At 40.9% G+C, this 23,625-nt stretch overlaps 2 protein-coding genes and 1 pseudogene across 28 annotated transcripts in view; 1 reads left to right on the top strand and 2 right to left on the bottom strand.

The window, feature by feature from the left end:
- GLDC (glycine decarboxylase) overlaps positions 1–13,661 on the bottom strand; it is a 154,189-nt gene extending 140,528 nt beyond the window's left edge. The window contains exons 1-4 of one of the 4 annotated variants that reach the window (XM_081500588.1): positions 11,953–12,191; positions 11,437–11,494; positions 11,022–11,166; positions 8,120–8,181 (exon numbers count right to left, since the gene is read on the bottom strand). The gene's annotated coding sequence lies outside the window, so the exon portion shown is untranslated. Of the gene's footprint in view, positions 1–8,119; positions 8,182–11,021; positions 11,167–11,436; positions 12,192–13,151 lie in introns of those variants that run through there. The other 3 variants (XM_081500577.1, XM_081500569.1, XM_081500586.1) reach the window with 3 other exon arrangements.
- LOC145510159 (acyl-protein thioesterase 2 pseudogene) lies at positions 1,018–13,631 on the bottom strand (annotated as a pseudogene). The gene is made up of 4 exons (XR_014056834.1): positions 13,152–13,631; positions 11,022–11,166; positions 8,120–8,181; positions 1,018–2,309 (listed from the first exon to the last, which is right to left on the bottom strand). The product of XR_014056834.1 is annotated as an acyl-protein thioesterase 2 pseudogene (transcript).
- The window catches only part of KDM4C (lysine demethylase 4C), a 435,647-nt gene continuing 424,683 nt past the window's right edge, over positions 12,662–23,625 (top strand). For 20 of the 23 annotated variants that reach the window (XR_014056674.1, XR_014056681.1, XR_014056693.1 and 17 more), the window contains exon 1: positions 12,662–12,809. The gene's annotated coding sequence lies outside the window, so the exon portion shown is untranslated. The other 3 variants (XR_014056700.1, XM_081500512.1, XM_081500490.1) reach the window with 1 other exon arrangement.

The raw sequence follows: 23,625 nt of genomic DNA, 5'->3' as shown, positions 1-23,625 counted from the left end.
GGGGAATCCCACGGACAGAGGAGCCTGGTGGGCTATGGTTCCTGGGGTGACAGAGTCGGATATGACTAAGCACAAGATACTTTTTGAGGAGATAAGATATCTCTTAATGAAGGAAAACTACTTAAAGAGAAAGTTAAGTGTATTCTGTCATGTGACAGGAAGAATAAGTTGCAATGAGCAAAACAGGAAAAACTGAAAGTACATCAGAGGTCTCCAAAAGAGAGGAAAGGACCTCTTGATCATAAAAGTGACGATGCTAAAGTTTTGAATAATTGTTTTGCACAGATCAATTGTGTGCAGATCAGTTCTGAAACTGAAGCCAAAAAAAAAGAAAATAAATTGTATTTTCTGAATTAAATAATGGAGGGGCAGAGAATCACCAAGGTGAGAAAGTGAAAGAAAAAATATATACTATCAATTATCTATTGTGGCATAATAAATAACTCCAAAAGTTAGTAGCTTAAAGCAGCAATGATTTATTATTATTTTTAAATGATATTCTGGATGGGTCGACAGTTTATCTGCTGGTTTTACCTGAGTTCACTGGTACAGAAACATTCAGCTGAAAGATGGTTGAACTGAAAAATGGTTGGGCTGGAAGATCAAGGTAGTTTCATTCACATGTCTGACATGTGGTGGTGTCCATTGGGAGCTTAGTTTCTTTCCCATGTGACCATTATTCTCTAGAAGGTTAGAGTGGCTTCCTTTTTTGATGGTCTCAGGGTAGCATCATAATGAGGTGAAAGCAGAAGCTGCAATGTCTCTTAACATCTGGTTTTGGAAGTCACAGAACATCATTTTTGCCACATTCTGCAGATTAAATCAAGTCACAATAAGAGTCCAGATGCAAAGAGTGGGGAAATAGATAACCTCTTGATGGAAGGAAGAGTAGTCATTGCATAGATGCATGGGAGAAATCTGTGGTCATATTTTACAACTTATCATAACAGAGAATGAATATGACAAAGACCCAAACCTTTTTTTTTTTTTTTTTGAGAGTTGAAACAATTTCTTTAATTTTATCAGAATCCAGGACACAACAAGAAAAACACCCAAAACTACATGGAGACAGAAGACTCCTCCCCAGCTCCCCCAGATCTAGATTGGGGACAATGTGGGGTGAAGCAGCTGGGGGAGACCTTGAGCCTCAGTCCAGCCCTGCAGGCTCCAGGCCTGCGGGGGGTGGAGGGTAATGGCAAGGCAGGGCCCAGGCCCCATGTCAGAACAGCTGAGGGGAGGCCTCCTCCAAAGACTTGTCCCCCTCACCCACACTCCTGCGCAGGGGCAGGGAGCCCACAGCAGCCAGAGGTCGGGCCATGGACACATTCATGATTGAGAAGCAGCTGGAGTGGAGGCAGGAGACATGATTATCTGGGCAGAAGCAGTTGTAGGGGGTATGAGGTGGGGCCTGAGAGGGCCTAATGGGCCAAACCCTGAAGTCACCAGAGAGGGCCCAAAGCGGGGCTAGTGAGTGAGGTCCTGAGTGAGTGGGTCAGCAGCTGGGCCCCTTTCTCCTGCTGGCTACAGCCCCTCCAATACTGCTGCTGCGGGGAGGACCCCACCTCCAGGGAAATGGGATAAGAAAGCAGCCCACCCGCTGCGGCGGACAGCCAGGGGGCTGAAGCCAGGAAGGAGGGCTTGGCCAGGCTTTGGCCTGTCTGCCCCAGAGGGCTGTGGGAAGAGGATGGGTCCAGAAGGGTGAGAAAGGGGCTCGACTGGCTCAGATCCAAGATGGTGCCATGCATGCTGAGTCCCCCGTTAGCAGGGGGGACTGTGCTGGGGGACAGCAACTCTGGTTAGACAGGAGGCAGCAGCTTCTCGAGAAACTCCTTCACAGCTGCCATCTCCTGAGGACAGGAGCTGTGCATGACACCTGGGTACGTCTTGAACTGAACCCTGGCAGGTGTGACAACGGACCGGAGCATCTCAGCTGTCAGGGCCCCAAACCATAGGGGAACCATGGGGTCCAGCTCCCCATGGCACTGAAGTATGGTCAGGTCCTTGGCACTGCCATTGGCTGCCTGGGAGAAGGCCCGATGCAGAGGTAGCCAACAGCTCAATGCCACAATGCCAGCCAGAGGGTGGGGGCAGGTGAGGGCTGTGTAGAGGGACAAAGCTCCACCCTGTGAAAAGCCTCCCAGGACGATCCGATTGGCAGGGATCCCATTCTTCATCTCATGCTCAATCAAGGCCTTGATGTTCTCTGCTGCTTCCTTGATGCCAGCCTCATCCTCTGGCACATCTGGATTCAGCCCCATCAGGTCAAACCAGGAGGGCATCACCATCTTCATGCTGAATGTCACAGGGATCTGAGGTGCATGGGGACAGATGTACTTGACGTGAGGGAGCTGGATGGTGGAGAGGGCGTCAGCCCAGCTGTGCCCTGTGTCTCCAAGTCCATGTAAAAAAATAACCGCAGCTGTTTCCTGCTCAGCTCCAGACACAGTGGCAGTGTTGGTGAGCAGGGGCACAGACACGGTGTTACCACATATATACTGCAGGGCTCTATGGCTGGGACCTCCACTCCCTGGGGGTTTCAAGACCTCTAGGAAGATTTTCCTCTTTCTCCGGCACAGACACACGCTCTTCCCCACTCGGCCGACCCCACCGGGACCCAAGCTATTTTAATATTATTTTAAGGAGAGAAACCATTTACAACTTTATTTGAGTTATGAGACATCAGTTATGCATGATTGGAAGAGCACTTAAGGAAGGTGGAACAGGATACTTGATCATTGTAGACTGTGCAAAGTCCCTAGAAAATATAAAGCTTCAAGCCAAAAACTGAACTCATTGATCAGACAGAATTTCTTGCTGGAAATATTTGAGCATAAAAGAAAGATTAGGAGCAGTCAGGTTCAGAGGAACAGAAATATTAAAATTTAATATTTAAATTCAGTAAATTTGATAAAATAGAGGGAAACTATAGAATATGAAACTACCTTATAAGGCAGAATTTTGTTCTGCAGAAAAAAGCCTATGACTACTGGATCTTTGTGATACTGAAAGGGCTACTGCTGGAGAGATGAAGCAAACCAGCTTTCTGAGACAGAACTTACTGGAGGAATGAGTTTTTAAAAGATTGGTAATGCTAGTAGAAGTGACAGAATTCCAGCTGAGCTATTTAAAATCCCCAAGGATGATGCTGTTAAAGTGCTGCATTCAATATGTGTGGATTTAGAAAACTCATCAGTGGTCACAGGACTGGAAAAGTCAGTTTTCATTCCAATCACAAAGAAGAGCAATGCCAAAGAATGTTCAAACTACTGTACAGTTGCGCTGATTTCACATCCTCACTAGGTTATGCTCAAAATCCTTTAAGCTCAGCTTCAGCAGTATGTGAACTGAGAAATTCCACATGTACCAGCTGAATTTAGAAAAGGCAGAGGAACTGGAGATTAAATTGTTAACATGCATTTCTCCAGAAAAACATCTATTTCTGCTTCATTGACTATGTGAAAGCCTTTAACTGTGTGGTTCACAGCAAACTGTGGGAAATTCTTAAAGAGATGGGACTACTAGACCACCTTACCTATCTCCTGAGAAACCTGTATGCAGGTCAAGAAGCAACAATTAGAACCAGAGGTGGAACAACTGACTGGTTCCATATTGGGAAAGGAGTATGACAAGGCTGTATATTGTCACCCTACTTATTTAACATCTATGCAGAGTTCATCATACGAAATGCCAGATCACAAACTGGAATCAAGATTGCCAGGAAAAATATCAACAACCTCAGATATGTGGACAATACTGCTCTAATGGCAGAAAGTGAAGAGGCACTAAAGAGCTTCTTTATAAGGGTGAAAGAGGAGAGTGAAAAAGCTGGCTTGAAACTCAGCATTCAAAAAGCTAAGATCATGGCATCCAGTACCATCACTTCATGGCAGATAGAAGGGGAAAAGGTGGAAGCAGTGACAGATTTTATTTTCTTGGGCTCCAGAATCACTGTGAACAGTGACTGCAGCCATGAAATTAAAAGACGCTTACTCCTGAATAAAAGTTGAAACAAACCTAGACAACATATTGAAAAGCAGAGACATCATTTTGCCAACGAAGGTCCATATAGTCAAAGCTATGGTTCTTCCAGTAGTCATGTACAGATGTGAGAGTTGGAGCATAAAGAAGGCTGAGCACTGAAGAATTGATTCTTCTGAATTATGGGGCTGGAGAAAACTCTCGAGAGTTCCTTAGATTTCAAGGAGATCAAACCAGTCAATCCTAAAGGAAATCAACCCTGAATATTCATTGGGAGAATTGATGCTAAAGCTGAAGCTCCAATATTTTGGCCACCTGATGCAAAGAGCTGTCTCATTGGAAAAGACCCAGATGCTGGGAAAGATTGAAAGCAAAAAGAGAAAGGGGCTTAAGGATGAGATGGTTAGATAGCATCACCAACTCAATCGACATGAGTTTGAGCAAGCTCTGGGAGATAGTGGAGGACAGAGAAGCCTGGCGTGCTGCAGCCCACAGAGTGGCAGAGTTGGACACGACATAGTGACTGAACAGCAACAATGCTGTGAAAACCAGGGATTGTTAAAGCAACATTTTGTGGTCTATTCCAAATTAATATACACATTTCATTTCTAAGATGCTGAGTCCTTTAATTTCTATTATAATCAGAGACTATAAAAGTAGCAGTAGAATATCTGATGTCTCTCTCAATGAAAGGATCTTTTAAGTTTATGCCTGAGGGTAGAGGAATACAGTACTCCTTAGTGATTCAGGATATCCTGTGAAATCACAAGTACTTTATGATCATTATGGAAGAGGTATACTTAGACTGGGACCCTGATATAGTGCTAGTTAATATCCCCCTAAATTCCTCCCCTTTCACCACAGTGGATGTCTTTGTTGACTCTGGTACAAATCTCAACCCTTCTCAGTTCACCCATCACAAGCTCACTACTAGCAGAACTTCTGTCTTCTCCTGGTCGGTTTTGACCACATTTTCCCACCACAGGGACTTCATGGGCCTAAAGCTTTTCTTCTACCTTTTATTTCTGGCCCTACCTGAGGCCTAAAAGCGTCTTACCTGGCCTCTACTTGAAATACATGGCTTGTTCTATGGTTATTAAACCTATAAATCCTGACCTTTACCTTTTATCTTTAGTAATATGATTTTGCTAATTACAAATAATGCTTCTCTTAACATGTATTTTGATCTATATATACATGCAGAATTAGGGGAGGAGAAATTGCTGGGTCACAAGGTATGCATATGTTCAACTTTAGCAGGCAATGCCAGCTTTCCACAGTGGGAGTGAGCACTTAAAAAAATATATAAACAAAAGTCTTTCAGTTAAAATTAACTTGCTGAAGATCCCTAAGCATTTTTTTTTTTGGTGGAAAGTAAGTATTAACTTATGATGAGACATAGATCAAATATGTACATGTATTTTTAAAAAAGCAGAATTTGTTTCTGATTTTGTCAGGGACAATTTCTCCACCAAATAGAACATTTTGTTTGTATAATTCATACCAGAGTGCCATTTCCTAGCACATTTCAATAAAGCTTGAATGAGTGAATTAATAGTTCTCCATAGATTGATTTAATAAATCAAATGCACTCCATTACACTGGAAATCATATGGTATTTAATGGCTAGATATAAGATTTATTACTCCACATAATTTTTTCTGGGGTTTACAATGTAAAGCAATACACCTTCTTCCATTACACCTCTGGCTTATACACAAAAGCAGTTTATTGACACGCATATGGTATTGTCATATGCTGTCAGAAATGGACCTGCTGCTTTCCTTATTAACCAGAAGTGATGTCAACAAACTTAGCAGAAAAAATATTTTTAAATCACCCCTCTTTATATTTAAAAAAAATTAAAAGCACATACCTTGTTTTATTGTGCTTTGTAGATAATGCAGTTTTTACAAATTGAAGGTTTGTGGAAACTCTGCATTGAACAAGTCTATGGGTACCATTTTTCCAATAAAATTTGCTCCCTTTGTGGCTCTGTGTTGAGTGTTGGTAATTCTCAAAATATTTTGAATTTTTTTATTTTTGTATTTGTTATGATGATCTGTGATCAGTGATCTTTGATGTTACTGTTATAATTGTTTTGGAGCACCACAAATCACATCCCCATATAGGATGGCAAACAGTTGATAAATGTTGTGTGTGTTCTGACTGCTTCACTGTCCTCCCTTCTCTCTCCCTCTCCTTGGGCCTCCCTACTTCCTGAGACAAAACACCATTCAAATTAGACCAGTTAATAACCCTACAATGGACTTGAAGTATTCAAGTGAAAGGAAGAACTGTGTGTCTCTTTAAATAAAAAATCAGAAATGACTAAGCTCCATGAGGAAGGCTTGTCAAAAGCCAAGATAGGCCAAAAGGTAGGACTCTGAAGCAAAGTAGTTAGCCAAGTTGTGAATGTGAAGGAAAAGTTCTTGAAGAAAATTGAAAGTGCTACGCTAGTGAACACACACATGATAAAGTGAAGCAGCCTTTTTGCTGATATGGAGAAAGTTTGAGTGGTCTGGAAGGAAGATCAAACCGGCCACAATATTCCCTTAAACCAGAGCCTAATCCAGAGCAAGGCCCCAACTCTCTTCAATTCCATGAAAGCTGAAAGAGGTGAGAAAGGTACAGTAGAAAAATTTGACGCTAGCAGAGGTTGATTCACGAGGTTAAGGAAAGAAGTCATCTCATAAAAGTACAAAGTGAAGCAGTAAGTGCTGATGTAGAAGCTGCAGCAAGTTACCCAGATCTAGCTAAGATGAAGGTGGTTACACTAAACAAATTTTCAAGGTAGATGAAACAGCCTTACATTGGAAAATGCCATCTAGACTTTTATAGCTAACGAGCAGAAGTCAATGGCCGGCTTCAAAGGAGAGAATGACTCCCTTAGCAGGAGCTAATGTGGCTGGTAACTTGAAGTTAAAGCCAATGCTCATTTACCATGTAGAAAATCCTAGGGCCCTTAAGAATTATGCAAAATCTACTCTGGCTGTGCTCTATAAATGGAAAAAGAAAGACTGGTTGGCAGCCCATCTGTTTACAAGATGGTTAACTAAATGTTTTAAGCCCACTATGGAGAACTACTGCTCAGAAAACAGATTACTTTCAAAATATTGTTGCTCATGGACAATGTACCTGAGCACCCAAGAGCTCTGATCCAGGTGTACCATAAGATTAGTGTTGTTTTCATGCCTGCTGACATGACATCTGTCCTGTAGCCCATGGATGAAGGAGTCATTTTGACTTTCAAGTCTTATTATTTAAGAAATACATTTCATAAGCTATTGTGGTAATAGTTATCCTATGATGGATCTGGACAAAGTCCATTGAAAACCTTCTGGAAAAGATCAAGCATTCTAGATGCCATCAAGAACATTTGAGATTCATGGGAAGAGGTCAGAATATCAACATTAAGGGAATTTGGAAGAATTTTTATTCTACTCCTCATGGATGACTTTGAGGGGTTCAAGACTTCAGTGGAAGAAGGAACTGCAGGTGTAGGGGAAATAGTAAGGGAACTAGAATTAGAAGTGGAGCCTGAAGATGTGGGTGAATTGCTGTAAGTTCATAATGAAACTTGAATGGGTAAGGAGTCACTTCTTACAGACGAACAACAAAGTGGGTTGTTGAGATGGAATCTACTCTGGAGAAAGGTGCTGTGAAGATTGTTAAAATGACAACAAAGGATTTAGATTAGTACATAAACTTAGTTGGTAAAGCAGTGGTAGCATATGTGAGGATTGACTCTAATTTTGAAAGAAGTTCTACTGTGGGTAAAATGCTATCAAAGAGCCTTGCATGCTACAGAGCAATTATTTGTGAAAGGAAGAATCACTTGATGTGGAAAAGTTTATTGTTGTCTTATTTAAAGGAATTGCCACAGCCACCCCAACCTTCAGCACTCACCACTCTGATTGGTCAGCAGCCATCAACATTGAGGCAAGACCTTCTACCAGTAAAAACTTTACAGCTTACTAAAGGCTCAGATGATGGGTAGCATTTTTTAGCAATAAAGTATTTTTAAATTAAAGTCTGTACATTTTAAAGACATAATGGCATTGCACACTTAATAGACTACAGTATAGTGTAAACATAACTTTTATATACACTAGGAAACCAAAAAATTCATTTGACTCACTTTATTGCAGGCTCTGGAACAGTCCCCACATTTTCTCCAAGGTATGCCTGTATATTGTTTGCCTGTAATTAAAAAGGGTTTGAATGTATATTATCATATGTGAAACAGAACACCATTCCATGTTCGATGCATGAGACAAGGGCTCAGGGCTGGGGCAATGGGATGACCCAGAGGGATGGGATGGGGAGGGAGGTGGGTGGGGGGTCCAGGAAGGGGAACACATGTAAACCCATGGCTGATTCATGTCAATGTATGGCAAAAACTATTACAATATTGTAAAGTAATTAGCCCCCAACTAAAATAAATAAATTTATAAAAAATAAAAAAATAAAAAAATAAATAAAAAGGGTTTGAAATATCAGTATATATAGGGCTGAGATATAATATGGGTGAAAAAGCTTAAAAAATTAAACTAATGTTAATTATTGTAATGGAGTATTATATTTCATAGTTACTGACAACCCTGATAAAACTCAAAAAGAGAGAAAACTCTTTCAGTTACAGAGATTTTTAACGGTCAATAGGACCAAAGGAAAAAGTAGCTCAGTCTCCTTTTCATTTGTTTTTCCCTTCACATTTTCCCCTTTCCAGTCAACAAAAAATTTCATTCAATAGGAAGGGGAAGGTTCAGAAGTTCTACCCTTTGTTTAGCAAGTTAAATCAACCTGGTCCTAGTCCATTTGTCAAAGTGGGTAAGAAAATTGCTATAACAAATACACAAAAATTAAAAAAATATATAAAGATTAACATACTAAATATTTGAAAACCTTTAAATTTTAAATTTTACATATAAAATGCATAAACCAAACCATAAGTGTACAGCTTGATGAATTATACAATTATTATCATCCAGGTTAAAAAACAGAACATAAGCAGCACCCCAGAGGTTCCTTTCCCCTCCCCAATTGTTCCACCCCTTTCTTCTCAAAGGTAACCATTATTTTGACTTCTAACACCATAGGATAGTTTTATCTACTTTTAAATGTTATAGAAACACATTTAAAACTAGATGGATGCTTAAAAGTAGAATACATGCTGGAATAACACAGCATGTATTCTTTTGGGTCTGGCTTCTTTCACTTACCATTTTATTTGTGAGATTTAGCCATTCTGTTACGGGTAGCAATAATTCATTTATTTTTATTGCTGTACAGTTTTCCATTGTAGAACTGTACTGACATTTATATCTCTACTTAACTGCTAATAGATTCTTGGGTCCCCGCTTGAGCCTCACAGGTAATGCTATAAAACTTTTTGTGTATGTGTTTGATGCATATGTATGTATATTTCTATTGGTGTTTCTGTTCCCCCACACTGTCACCATTGTTTGTCAGTTTTTATTTTTAGCCACTTTTGTGGACGCACATTGGTATCTCACTGGCTTTATTGTGTGTTCCATGAGAGGAAGGCCACTTCTGTCCTATTTATAGCTGTATCATTATCAAAAGCGTGAAGTGACATAAAACAGTACAAATAGCAATAATAACAATAATACATAATAAAAAGGATTGATTAAAACTAACAACTATATATATTGAGTTTGCAACCTCGTTTTAGGTATGTAGTTTTATTTTTATTTGGAAAAATGAATATTTAATTTTTTTATTGTGTTATGATTAGATGTCATCAAATAAGTTCCAATGTTTTCCTTGATGTGAGAGAAAACATAAACTACCTCATTTGTTCCCCCAGTACCCCACCTAACGAAACACACACAAAACTGGAAGCCCTAGGGAAAAAAATGACATATCTCCCCCAAACTTTAATTTTATTCAAATATTTTAAAAGGAAAATTAAATATTTGAAGTGGTAATTTTAGGTGTCTTTCTTATATTAAGACATAATGGCATCCAAACTGATTGAATATTTAGCTTATACAGAAGTTTGACTCACTTCAGTGTCTATCCCCACATCCTTGGTCACCGTATTCTTTTTGGCCATTGCGACTCAGACTGAAAAGCTTTGGTAATCATGGGAAATTAGTGAGGTGTTTCAGTTGGGTGGAATCATGATCCAATTTTTATTTTAGGATAATTTTGACTTGCAGTACAGAAGATGGGTTGCAGGGGTACAGGATGGGTGGAGAATGCATTGGAAGTAGGGAGATCATTAGGAGACTTCTATAATAATCCTCGTAAGAGATAAATTGATCTGAGCTTCAGAACACAGGACACAGAGAACAGCTACCAAGATTTCTAATTTTATTAGGTACTCACTATCATAGTCACTGTAACACTTTAAAAATCATCTAAACATCTAGTTATTGGTTGGTTTGTATTGTACCTGTATAAGTAACAGATGTGTATGTGATAATGATAAATAGAAACATTAATGAGTATTATTTAATACTTTATATTTTCAAAAGTCTAATGGACTTCAATATATTTAAAATTAGACTATATTATTTAGTAGTTTATCAATTTGCTGCATTATACATATTAAAAAAATTTACTAGTATTGTCTCTGAGGTGAACAGTAGTTTACATAACATAAGCTTCAAGGAAAATCTATGTATCCATTATACAAACTCCATCTTATTACAACTGGCATTTTTAATTTCACCCAAATAAATTAACCTACTATATGGCTAAAATTTTAATTTTCATTATAATTTACGATAGAGGTATTTCAGTATAATAAGGACACAACATTGTCTTCTGTGACATGAACCCAGTTGATTTTCTAGTAGGCTCAATTCAATTTCCAAAACTAAAGCCCTTAATATTAATAGATTCACACAATGCTTTACAGCTTTTGAAGTGTTTTGACATTGTACATTACCTTCTTTAATGTTCAAAAATTCTCAAAATTAGCAAAGCTGGTATGTTACCCCTCATTTTTCAGATTAAAAATAGTAGACCTGATTTACTGTGTTCAAGAAATGTTATTTGTGCAATATTACCTGTCTGCAAATTGTGAATGGACTGGAATTCAGGTTTCTAGACTTTTAATTTTGGTGTACTAGGTTCCTAGTCCAATGCAGCATGTGGCTTCCAAGGACCCCGGTGTGTAGTAGCTGTTTCTTAATCCCAGTTCAGTTTCCATATCTGTAACAAGGAGATAATACCTAGTCACTGCATGATTATAAAGACATTGACATTTAAACAAATGTCAAGTTCACAGTAAACCCTAAATGACTGTTATTGTTTTAGCATATACAATTGACTTGTAAGGAAGGTTGTGATCCTCATAGTATACACAGTTGGAGAAGTCCCAGTTGGGTTTACATGTTAGGGAAGTTCAGACGTAATTTAATGACTAAAGAAACGTGGTGACCCAATAATCCCATTGGCTTTATTTAATCACCCATATTTCACCTGTCTTTGCAGTGCTCCTTCCAGTAAGAAAAAAACTTCCAGGGTGCGGTAAATGCACCTGTTCAGATATTTTAAAAAGCAAAAATCAGTGGATTGTAGTAGAAAATACAGCATATAAGACAGCCCAAGTGTGCTCAGAAGTGTAAGGTTCTGCCCAATCTTAGCTGAGACGTTAGGGGAAACGCCACAAGGGACCCAGCTGGAGTCTCTACAGGAAGTTTAAAAAAAATTGTTCAGCTTTGCAAAACACCTGGTACTCAGCCATCTGTCTTTCGTAGTGCAAAGGCTTAATTAAGTAAGGTCTGTGTGGTTCTTTCGGACACCGTGGAAGGAAGAGGTACAGCTCAGAAGTACCAGGTTGTAGCAAGCTAGTTTAACTACTTTCTGAGGGGTCCGGAGGCACTTGAACTTCCTGTTACAATTCAGGCCATACTGCTGTCATCCGATGTTTTTGAGTGACCTCCATTCCGAATTCCTATTGGGGTCACCTCGGGACTCTTCAACTCAGGAACACACCTGCGCCGGGCGGCACTTGTTCCGCGTAGGTGACTGAATTACGGGACGGTTTGACTCCTCTCGGCTAATAACAAGCTTCTTGCTTGAGTTACTTGTTAAGGGGTTGGCAGGCAGACACCTTTAGCCCACTTGGGACCTCCCATGTCGGTCTAGAGGCTCAGAAGTCTCAGCCATAAAACACTGTCATTGCTGCCCAGCAGCAAGCCGAGACATCCTAGCCAGGCTCCACTGGGCACTGCGAGGCCCCACCTATGGCAACGCCACTCTGACGTCTGCACGCCGGGGACCGCCATAGGCCCGCGTCGGAGCCCTGGGCGACGTGTGGCGCGTGGACTTCCTCAGGTCCAACCCTGCGGGAACCCGGTACGCGCTCCCAGGCAAGGTTCTGTGCACCTGTCTCTTCCTTCTGCTCAAGTATCTTCCCGTCTGAGCAAAAGGGGACATGTCTCTCTCCAGAAAACAAGAAGCGCGGCGGCGAGCGAGCCTAGCCTAAGAACTGTGCGAAACATTAAGCCAAAGCAAGAAGGTGCTTGGCACCTTTAAGCTGTTTGGAAGTTCACGTGACCCACCAAGTGCCGGGCCCCAGCGGTCACGTGACGACGCGCGCGCCCTCGCGCAGGGAGAGCCGGCTGGCCCCATGCGCGCGCCTTCGCCGCTGCCTCCCACCCCTCGACGGGAGGGTGAGGAGCGGCGTAGTGATCGGGCGACTGGGGCCGGGTGCGCGTGCGCAGCGAACAGCTGTCACCCAGTGCGGAACAAGTCTTCCAAATTTCCCAAATCTCCCCGGGCCGGAGGCCACCGTTTTCCTTCTCATCTTCCTTCTCGGGGTCGTGTCCTCGCCCCCGCCCGCGCGCCAGGTAACCGCTTTTCCGGAGTCCGGGGGATGGGGCCGGTGGGGGAGGGGTCCAGGCGGTCTTCCCGGCACTGTCCCGCTCCGCGCGGGGCAGCAGGGGGTGCCGGCGTCTGGCAGAGCGGAGACGCCGGGCCGGAGACGCTCGGTCCGCGGACGCCGTGGCTGTCACGCTGGGGAGAGTGGCCGGCCATGGTCTCAGGGCTGGGAAGCGGGAGCCAGTGACAGCCCGCTCCGGCCCTCGCGGGGATTCGGTCCCCGCGCTCGCCGTTCTCCCGGGGACCGGAGTCGGGGTCGCGCTCCGTGGAGCAGAGGAGCGCGCGGTGGTTCAGGAATGCCGACTCCTTACCTTTCCCCTTCCAGCCCGGTCTGCGGCGGACTCCGGGGAGGCCGGGCCTGGCGCGCCCCTCGGGGCCATTTCTTCCCTGGGACTATCTCGACCCGCGACGTGAGGGTGAGGGCTCCTTTCCAGACCACCCCACCGTAGGCAGCTAACCCCTCTCCTGGGTTCGTCCTTAGCCCCTGTGGCTGTCCTTTTGATTTTTCCGGAGTGGGGCCATTTCTTCCTGCAGTGCTTCTTGCCGTGATGCGGTGTAGACAGTGGGTGCTTAATAAATATAAGTCGGATCGGGTCGCGTGGAATGCTAGGCATGGCACTTGGCGCGGGGTGGGAATGTGAAGAAAGGAGCCAGGTAGGCTGGGGCTCCCCCCTCGAGTTTGGGGTTTTCCTCGGGGCTCAGCCAATGAAACCAGCCGGGCTCGATTCGGATGCTTTCCGGGTGAACTCGGAGCCAGTCTTCCCTTGAGCTGCAACCACGCACGTCTGCACGGTCTGGCTTTGGTTGTGGGCGATGCCTGGGAGGCTTTTTGTCTGGTTCCTCCCACCTAGAGAAGAGGGGACAAACTTTTTTTTTTTTTTTAAAGCAGTTGGCAAATTACCCTGCGGGATGATTTATCAACCGGTGCTTCAGAAGTATAGGTTAAAAGTTGAAGTCGTTCCACCCTTATCCTCGTGGAAGTTTCTTGGTAGGATTGGTTCACCTGCGTTCAGACCAAACTTTGCTCCATTTCACCCACTTGAATTTGCAGTATTTATTTTTTTTAATCTCAGGAAACTCAGCTTCACTGTTTCTTTGGCAACAGTTAACAAATATTCTACTTTCAAAATGTCATGGTTGGAAATTAGTGGTTTTAAATCTTAAAGGTCCATTTTTACTTTGTAGCCCTCAGTTCTTTTTGATCTTTAGTCAAGTTCTCCCACCTTGCTAGTCCTCTCCCAACCCCCCAGGCTTTGTGTTGGAATGTATCTCACGGTAATTCGTAATTCGGGTTTTTAAGGCCCTCTTTTTTCCAATTTAAGGTGCTATGAAAAGTTTGCACATTAGAGCACCCTCACGAACTTGACAGTACGATTTAAATAGTAGAGTTGTTTCATTTTATTTACAGACTATAATCTGTTGCTTTTGTAAAGTTAAAAACATATTTTAAACATTGCACGTGCACAGGTGCTTACAACAGGTACGTTCCATTGCTGTCAGTAACATTCTGTGAGAATGCAGATTTTAAGAGACTGGGAACAGGTACTTAATTTTAAAATTTCTTAAACTTAAATTTTTTATTTAAGGACGAAAATCTGGTATATTGAGTTCTCTTCTTGACATCTTAATCACCCAGGAGTTGCTTAAGTGTCCCTGGGGCACAGCCTGAATTCTTTGCTTTTCTCATTGTTGTCTAATTGCTTGTTGACTGACTTTTCTACTCTAGTAGAAAGTTATAGTCTGAGCACAGGTTTTGTGAGTGATTGAATGTATTTTCTTTGTTCTGTTTCCAGCAGTTTGCCATTGTGCCCCAGGTGCTCCAGATACCCTCTTTCTTAATAAAAGCTTTATTGAGATATAATTCACATACTATGAAATGCACCTATTTAAAAGTGGATTTTTTCCCCATGGTTTTTAGTATATGCATAGAATCGAGCAACCATCAGCACAGTCCATTTTAGACCTTTTTTTCTTTATCACCTCAGAATTCATTTGCCAATTAGCAGTTATTGTTAGTCTCCACCCCAGCCCCTAGGCAGTGACTTGTCTGCTTTGTGTCTCAACGACTTGCCTATTGTGGATTTTACATATAAATGTTAGCATATAATACTTGGTCTTTTGTGGGTAGATTTTTTTAGCTTAGCCTAATATTTTCAAAGTTCATCCATGTTATAGCATGTTTCAATACTTTATTCATTTTTATGGCTAATATTCCATTGTATAGATATGTTACATTTTCTCTGTTCATTGGTTGATGGACATTTGGGTTGTTTCTACATTTTGTCTGTTATAAATAATGCTGTGAACATCCACGAACTGGTTTTTGTATGGATGCATTTTTTAAAAATTTTGTTATTTTACTCTTGGGTATATAGCTAGTAGTGGAATTGCTGGACTAAATATTTTCTCTTGAATGAATGAATGAGCAAGTAGGGATAGCAGTATTGAGAGATGCTTTCTCCAAGCCTTTGAGGGTCCTATTTTGACTCTTTCCTGTTCTACCAAGGAAAGACCACTTCTTATAGGCAGAATTCTCTGTGTGTGGCATTGTCCTGAGTTTAGTGCTATGTTTTTCTTGTGTGGATGTTATTAAGATCGCCCCTTTCTGTTAGCCCAGTGTTTTTTAGTATGTAATAGTCATAATGATTATTTCCTTGATACTGATATGTTTATTGTATGTTTATTAGGGATATGATAAAAATATGTGTATTCCATGCTCTTTAAACTCAGTGTCTGATGCAGGGCTTTCAATCTTTTAAAGTTTGTATTTTCTTTTTTTTTTGGTAATATGAATATTTAATGCTTCGCTCCCTACCTTCATTTCTTTTCTTTTCTACAGACCCAACCCTTTTTCATTTCTATGTGAGTTTCTTGGGAGCTGTGAGATAGTTAAAGTCACTGTGTTTTCTTTATCTTTACCAATCCAGAAGGTTTTATGGAGCCTAAAGGATAAATTTAAAATATTGGATTATTATCTTTTTCTCTCTGCAGCTTCACCCGCCTCTCCACTCCCCAAGATTCCCCCGTGTCCCTACCCTTTATACCCTTTGGGAGAAGATGCTGGTCCTCTAAGTCCACACTTGGAGGGCCTAATCCTTTCCCTACCTGAGTGATTGTGACAGTCACTTTGAAAAGTCTATCTTCTTTGCTTCTCTTTCAGTGGCCTCACATGTTCTTTCCCCGAGGATCAAGTTCTCTCAGCTCTCATCAGGCTTTGCCCAGCCAGTCTCCTCCCTCTTCACAATTCCTTGGCTGGTTGGGGCTCATGTTCCCTCTGCTTCCACTGCTGCTGTAACAGCCTGTGTTCTTTGTCTTCTTAATTGCATCTTATCCTTCAGATAGCTCAGCTCAGTTATCACTTTCAGTCTTTCTTCAATCCCTTACCAGTCATAGTGGTGTTCTGTAATCTCATTTATAGAGTTAAACAATCACACCATTAGTTGTGTATCACTTTTTACTTTCTATCCCCATGCATGTACAGAAAATGTTGCATGTGATATATTGAAAGTGGTTACTTCTGGGCAATGGGAGTATGGTTAATTTGTCTTCTTTGTGTACATGTGCATCTTTGGATTTTTCTCCTGTGTATCAATAGCACCTTTATGAACAGAGAAAAACAAATCCATGTTTTTAAGAAAATCTGTTGTCTAATAAACCATGTTTATTATTAGACTTTAGAGGAAAAAGAAAAATCATCAGTAATTGCCATTTTAACTTTTTTTTGATAACCTCAATGAGATTTTACTATAGCTTTTCAACATAGAGCTTTTATTACATTTTGATTCCTTATGTATCTAGGGACATTTAGGGATTGGTGAGGTTGCCTGGGGATGATCTTCCCTAGAAGATTGAAATTAAACTGATTTTTATGAACATAATCTAGCATCTGTTTGAATATGAGAGCTAAGTTTGTGTTAAATAACTCATTTCCCTTTTTTCCCCTGAGAAATGCTCTTAATTATACATTTGTATATTTCATAGTAGTTTTTCTTTGCAGAATTGCTTATTGTTTGTGCCATTTGCCTTATTTTTGCTGAATGGTTTATTTTGCCTAGGAGTGGGTACTTGTCTTCAATAGATAACATGTATTATGTGCCATGCACTGTGTTAGATAATGGGCATATTGTAAACACAGTAGACAAATGATTCCTTACTAATTCATGACAGAGGATTATTTTGGATGTGACTCTTTAGTTACATTGTTGTTCTATATTTTCAGATACACAGTGGCTTCAGCTACTGTGGTTTTTATGAATTGCTCTTCCACAGAAACTTTATAATTTTTTTTAATTTAATTTTTACTTTACATTGGATGAACCTTGGGCAAACTCTAGGAGAATAGTGAGGGACGGGGCCTGGCTGCTTGGAGTCCATGGGGTCACAAAGAGTTGGACACGACTTATTGACTGCGAACAACAATAAATAGTTGATTTACAATGTTGTGCTAGTTTCAGGTGTACAGCAAAGTGATTCAGTTATATATATTTATTCTTTTTCAGATTATTTTCACTTGTAGGTTATTACAGACTGTTGAGTAGAGTTCTCTGTGCTATACAGTCATATTCGTATGTGCTCAGTCGTGTCCGACTCTTTGCAACTCCGTGGACTGTAGCCCACCAGGCCCCTCTGTCCATGGAATTCTCCCGTCAAGAATACTGGAGTGGGTTTTGTTTCCTACTCCTGCGGAACTTCCTGACCCAGGGATCGAACCCATGTCTCTTATATCTTCTGAATTGGCAGGCAGATTGTTTACCACCTTGCCACCTGGGAGGCCTTTAAGTCCTTGTTGATTATCTAGTTGATGTATAATAGTGCGTGTATGTTCATCCTAACCTCTTAATCCACTCCCCCCCACCTCCCCTTTTCACCTTTATAAGTTTGTTTTCTAAGGCTGTGAGTCTATTTCGTGAGTCTTTAAAGTAAAATATATTCTAGATTCTTCTAGTTTGTATTATAAGTTACTGTGGGAAAATAAGGAGCAGAATAATGTATCCTCAAATCCCTTTTGGTGATGACTTCATTTTTTTATATTTCAGTCCAGTTTTAGTTATTAATGTGGCATCTCTACTTGTTAACGATAACAGGCCAAACTGTGATCAGTGATCTTTTCTCTCAGCTCTGCTCCTCTGAGTTTTTCATCCTTCCCACCATATTTTAGCAGTAACTTGGGAAACCTGAGAGTTATCCCAGACACCTCATGGCTTACTCTTTGCTTTTTTTTTTTCCTCAATCCTTGCTTTTGTACCATCACCAAACCTTGTCACTTCTGCTTAGATCAGTATTCTAGGGTCTAACTGGTACCATTTCTGTATTCACTCCAGCTCTCTTGATATCTCGTCTCTACTCAGTAATCTTTTAAAATGCAAATTGTATCATTCTAATGGCCCTCAGGACATTTAAAATTCCTGTATTATCTCTTCCTACTCCAAGCTCCTCCCTAAGCCTTATTTAGACAGTTCTGCCTTTCTACCCACTAGCTTTTCATTTCCCCAATCTATACAGACCCTTGCTGAAAGTGCCTTTTTCTTAAAGATTTAATTAATTAATCAATTTGGCTGTGGTGAGTGTTTGCTGCCGCATGTGGGCTTTCTCTAGTTGCAGAGAGTTGGAGCTCCTCTTCAATGTGGTTGTGTGGGCTTCTCATTGGGGTAGCTTCTCGTTGTAGAGCACAGGCTATAGGCACGTGGGTTTCAGTAGTCCTGGTGCAGTCTTAGTTGCCCTGCAGCATGTGGGATCTTTCCAGACTAGAGATTGAACTGATGTCTCTTGCATTGCAAGGCAGATTCTTATCTGCTGCACCACCAGGGAAGTCCCTGCTAGTGCCATTTTCTGCCAGGCAGATTTTTCCTGCCCACTTCCTTTCCAAGTACATCTTTCTGGTCTGCTTGAGTGCAGTTTCTCAGACAGTCCTCATCAGTCACCCTACCTCTTCCTCAATCTAAATCAGTTTCCCTAATGACAACCAATCTTAATTTACTTGACTTTTTCTTTCCATAACGTTTAACAGTATATAATTTTATATTTATGTAATTATTTGATAATTTGTTTCTAAATTGAAGGAATTCTACAAGGGCAGAGACCAGGTATTTTTATTTCACTTGTATCACACCACCACTTTGTTGTCTCACAGGCATTATAGTACAGGTGCTCAGTAAACCTTTGTTATACAAATTAATGGCATTTACATATATGACAAAATTCAGGAAATTAAAATCAGGCACACGGTAGGAAATACATTTTACCCATCCTGACCCCCTCTCCATGTGTAAAACTGAAACAAAAATTTCACAGAACAGTACTTTGCCACCTGTACTGTACTCTGATATTTTCTGTTGTTCTGTTTCACATGTTATAAAAATACTGATCGATATCATCTACTAGCCCAGGTAGGCCTGCAGACTGCAGTTTGAATAGCAGAAGTTTAAGGCAATCCTAGGGAAATGCTTCATTTTCATTAGCCCCTCCCCACCTTTGAAACACAATTAAGTATTTTCTCAGTCTTGTCTGATGAAGTATAGCTTTAAATACTACCTCCCAACCCCCTCTGCACATTTAAAATTAGCTATTGCCGAAAGCTAGTTTTTCTTAGAAGTTCTGGCCTCCCTCATTATCAGAGGAGGGTTGCTTAAGGTCAGATTGAGAACAATCTACACCTGACTTACTTAGGTCTTCTCTTCCAAGTTTTCCTGGGCCGCTAATAGCCAGCACCCTTTCACCCTGCTTCCCTGAGCTCATTAGAGGTATGTTTTAAGGGTGGCCACTCATCACTTTTGTTTTCTGAATTTCTCACAAACCAACAAAAAAAGATTCCAGAAATGAAAACACAGGGATCAAGGCAAACCAGTAAGTAAGTGTGAATGTATGAATTAAGGAGACTGGCTGGGCACTGGTGTCTCATTCAGCGTACCACTAGTGCTGATTCCTAGGGCTGTGATTCTCATTTGCTCACTTTTCAAAACTGTGTGGAAAAGGCTTGGTGCTGTTTAGCCCCACCATGAAATGTTGGTCTCCACTCTGTTTTGCTAACTACATATTGGAAATAACCTAAGTGCCAAGCACAGGGATATTTTAACTGAGCTCTATGCTGTGACAGCACTTTTGGGGGATTTCATATTCCTGTTCTCATTTTCAGCATTGCAGGTTCAGGAATCTGAACTTTTCCCAGTGATCCAGAGTATGTCAGGCATTGGAGGACTAAAGTCCTCAGTGTCACTCCCTTATCAAACTCACAAGAACCAGAACTCAAACCCAAAGTATACATGTTCTTTGTTCTTCAGGGCTCTTTCTAGAAAGTCTGGCCTGTGGGAAACACATTATTTGATGACAGGCAGGTCCTGAAGGTGGATGTGGCAAGGAGGCATCATCTGGATGGGGTATTTTCTATCTGCTGGGCTTCTCTTGACCCTTAGTAGTACTCACTTCTGTTCATCAGAACATTCTTCCTGCAGGTCCTTTTTTCCTGTTGAAGGAGGTTAAACAAGAAAGCAAATTCCTTCACTTTGGCTCTCATTTTATCTCCATCTTTTAAGTCTTTTTTTCCACTAGACATTTAACTTCTAGTCTTGAGGACATCCCTTTGTTTCTCTGATTGGATGTCAGTCTCGTTGCTTTGATTCTGTTTAAGAAGTCCATCAAGTACTCAGCATGGTCACAGGCATCCCTTTGACTGGTACTGTTGAGGCTTAGTTTTTTCCCCCTGCTGGTAGCATATCTCATTCATTTTGCTTTTATTTAATTTTCAAAAGCAAGCCTTATCTAAAATTTGGCCACTTTACTGAGAACTCTCAGTCTACAATATTCAGCCAGCTCTCATTTAGCAGGAAGAATCAGGCTCTGAGATAGGGAAATTAATTTTTCATGTCTTTTTGATAACTTTATTTGTTTTTTATTTAAAAAATTATATTCATATGTGTTAAGAAATATTTATTATTTGAATAATAATGCAATGTAAGATATACAACAGCGTATAAAATTAAGGTATAAATGGGTAAAATGTACATATTCTCATCTTTGGCCATCAGATAGGCAGTTTCTTTTTATTGGTTAACCACCGTTAAAACTGTTTCTTTTAGGGCTTTTTAGACATAGTCTATATATTATTTATAAGATATTCTATACAACCATATGGGTCTTCCCAGGCGGCTCAGTAGGTGAAGGATCTACCTGCAGTGCAGAAGATGAAGGAGATGCAGGTTCGATCCCTGGGTCAGGAACATCCCCTGGAGGAGGGCTTGGCAACCTGCTACAGTATTCTTGCCTGGGAAATCCCATGGACAGAGGATCAGGTGGGTTACAGTCCATGGGGTTTCAGAGAGTCAGACACAACTTAGCAACTAAATAATAGAAGCATATATGCATATGTATATCTTTTAATACAAATGGTAGTATCTATACTTATTGTTTTGAATATTTTTCTTTTCATTTAACTGTGTACCTTGGATGTGACCATCCCCTCCCACCTAGGTTTATTAAGATATGATTGACATACAGCACTGTATAAATTTAAGGTGTACAGCATAATGATTTGACTTAACATACATCATGAAACAATTACAGCTATAAGTTTAATGAACATCTGTCATTTCATATTAATACAACATTAAAGAAATAGAAAAAGAATTTTCCCTGTGGTGAGACTCTTAGGATTTACTCCCTTATCAACTTTCTTGTATAATGTATATCAGTGTTGATTATCTTTATCATGTTGTATGTAATATCCCTAGTACTTATTTATCTTGTAGCTGAAAACTTGTACCTTTTGACTATTTTCATCTTATTTCCCCTGTTCATCCCCTTGGAAGAGATTTTAAAAACATGAATATATATGTTATTGTTCAGTTGCCTAGTCATGTCCGACTCTTTGGGACTCCATGGACTCTAGCACACCAGGCCTCCCTGTTCCTCACCATTGCCTGAAGTTTGCCCAAGTTCATGTCCATTGCATTGGTGATGCCATCCAGCCATCTCATCCTCTGACGCCCTCTTGTCCTTCTGCCCTCAGTCTTGCCCAGCATCAGGAACTTTTCCAGTGAGTCGGCTGTTGGCATCAGATGACCAAAATACTGGAGCTTCAGCTTCAGCATCAGTCCTTCCAGTGAGAGTATTCAGTGTTGATTTCCTTTAAGATTTACTGGTTCAATCTCCTTGCTGTCCAAGGGACTCTTAGGAGTCTTCTCTAGCTCCACAGTTTGAGGGCATCAATTCTTTGGCGTTCTGTCTTCTTTATGATCCAGCTCTCACAAATGTATGTGACCACTGGGAAGACCACAGCCTTGACTATGTGGACCTTTGTTGGCAGAGTAATGTTTCTGCTTTTCAACACACTGTCTAGGTTTGTCATAGCTTTCCTGCTGAGAAGCAATCGTCTTCTGATTCATGGCTGCAGTCACTATCTGTGGTGATTTTAGAGCCCAAGAAGAGGGAATCTGTCACTACTTCCACCTTTTCTCCTTCTATGAATATGTACAGAGCTTCTTTTTTAAAATGATTACACAATATTGCATTGTATGTATGTATGATAATTTATTTAACCAGTGCAGTATTGAAAGTCATTTAGGTTCTTATACAGTGATCTATTTATGTACCATTACCTCAGTTTTTTTTGAAAAAAACTTATTTATTTGACTGTGTTGGGTCTTAGTTGCATCATGTAGGATCTTTCCTTGTGGCGCATGGACTCTAGATGTGGCTCGCAGGCTTAGTTACCCTTTGGCATTTGGGATCTTAGTTTCCGGAGCAGGGATTGAACTTGTGTCCCCTTCATTACAAGGCAGATTCTTAACCACTGGACCACCAGGGAAGTCCCACATCAATGTTTTAATTGTCATAGCTTTATAATATGTATATATATATATAAAAGAGTCAGATTTTATGTGATATTTTTAAAAATTAATTTTATTTCTTTATTTATGGCTGCACTGGGTCTTTGTTGCTGCTCGGACTTTTCTCTAGTTTTGACAAGTGAGGGCTACTCTCTGACTGAGGTGTTCAGGGTTCTCATTGTGGTGGCTTCTCTTGTGAAAGAATTGATGCTTTTGAATTTTGTTGCTGGAGAAGGCTCTTGAGAGTCCCTTGGACTTCAAGGAGATCAAACCAGTTAGTCCTAAAGGAAATCAACCCTGAATATTCATTGGAAGAACTGATGCTGAAGCTGAATATCCAACCCTTTGGCCACCTGATGAGAAGAACTGACTCATTGGGAAAGACCCTGGTGCTGGGAAAGATGGAAGGCAAAAGGAGAAGAGGGCGGCAGAGGATGAGAGGGTTGGATGGCATCCCCAACTCTATGGACATGAGTTTGAGCAAACTCTGGGAGATAGTGAAGGACAGGGAAGTCTGGCGTGTTGCAGCCCATGCAGTGGCAAAGAGTCGGACATGACTTAGCCATTGAACAACAAATTTACCCATTTTAGCCTTGTGTCTTAAGGATTTTAAAGCTTGACCCCCCCCCACCCCCCACCCCTCACATTATGATCAGGAACAGTTTAAGTAACATTGGGTTATGTTTCTTAAAAATTGAGCATAATTCTGTGAAACCATCTGGGCTTGGTGTTGCAGATTTATTCTTAATTTAGTGGGCTTTGTTTGTTTGTTTGTTTTTGTCATAGCAGAAGAACTGAGTAAAGAAGTCAGTTATGTTTCAGGTCTGAGTCTGGTGTATACTAAATGTGCAATCATTGTACCTATTTGCTGTTGGGTTTTAGGATAGGGATTTCTATTTCTGAGCCTTAGTCTCACAATTTCACAGAAAACTTTAAAGAATGGAAATGAGTTACTGTGTGTAAA

This window comes from Giraffa tippelskirchi, chromosome 1, assembly GCF_054371585.1.
Source record: "Giraffa tippelskirchi isolate mGirTip1 chromosome 1, T2T-mGirTip1v1.2.pri, whole genome shotgun sequence".
In the NCBI taxonomy this organism is placed as follows: Eukaryota; Metazoa; Chordata; class Mammalia; order Artiodactyla; family Giraffidae; genus Giraffa; species Giraffa tippelskirchi.
The sequence above is the reverse complement of the archived record's forward strand: the minus strand, read 5'-3'. Positions and strand labels throughout refer to the sequence as shown.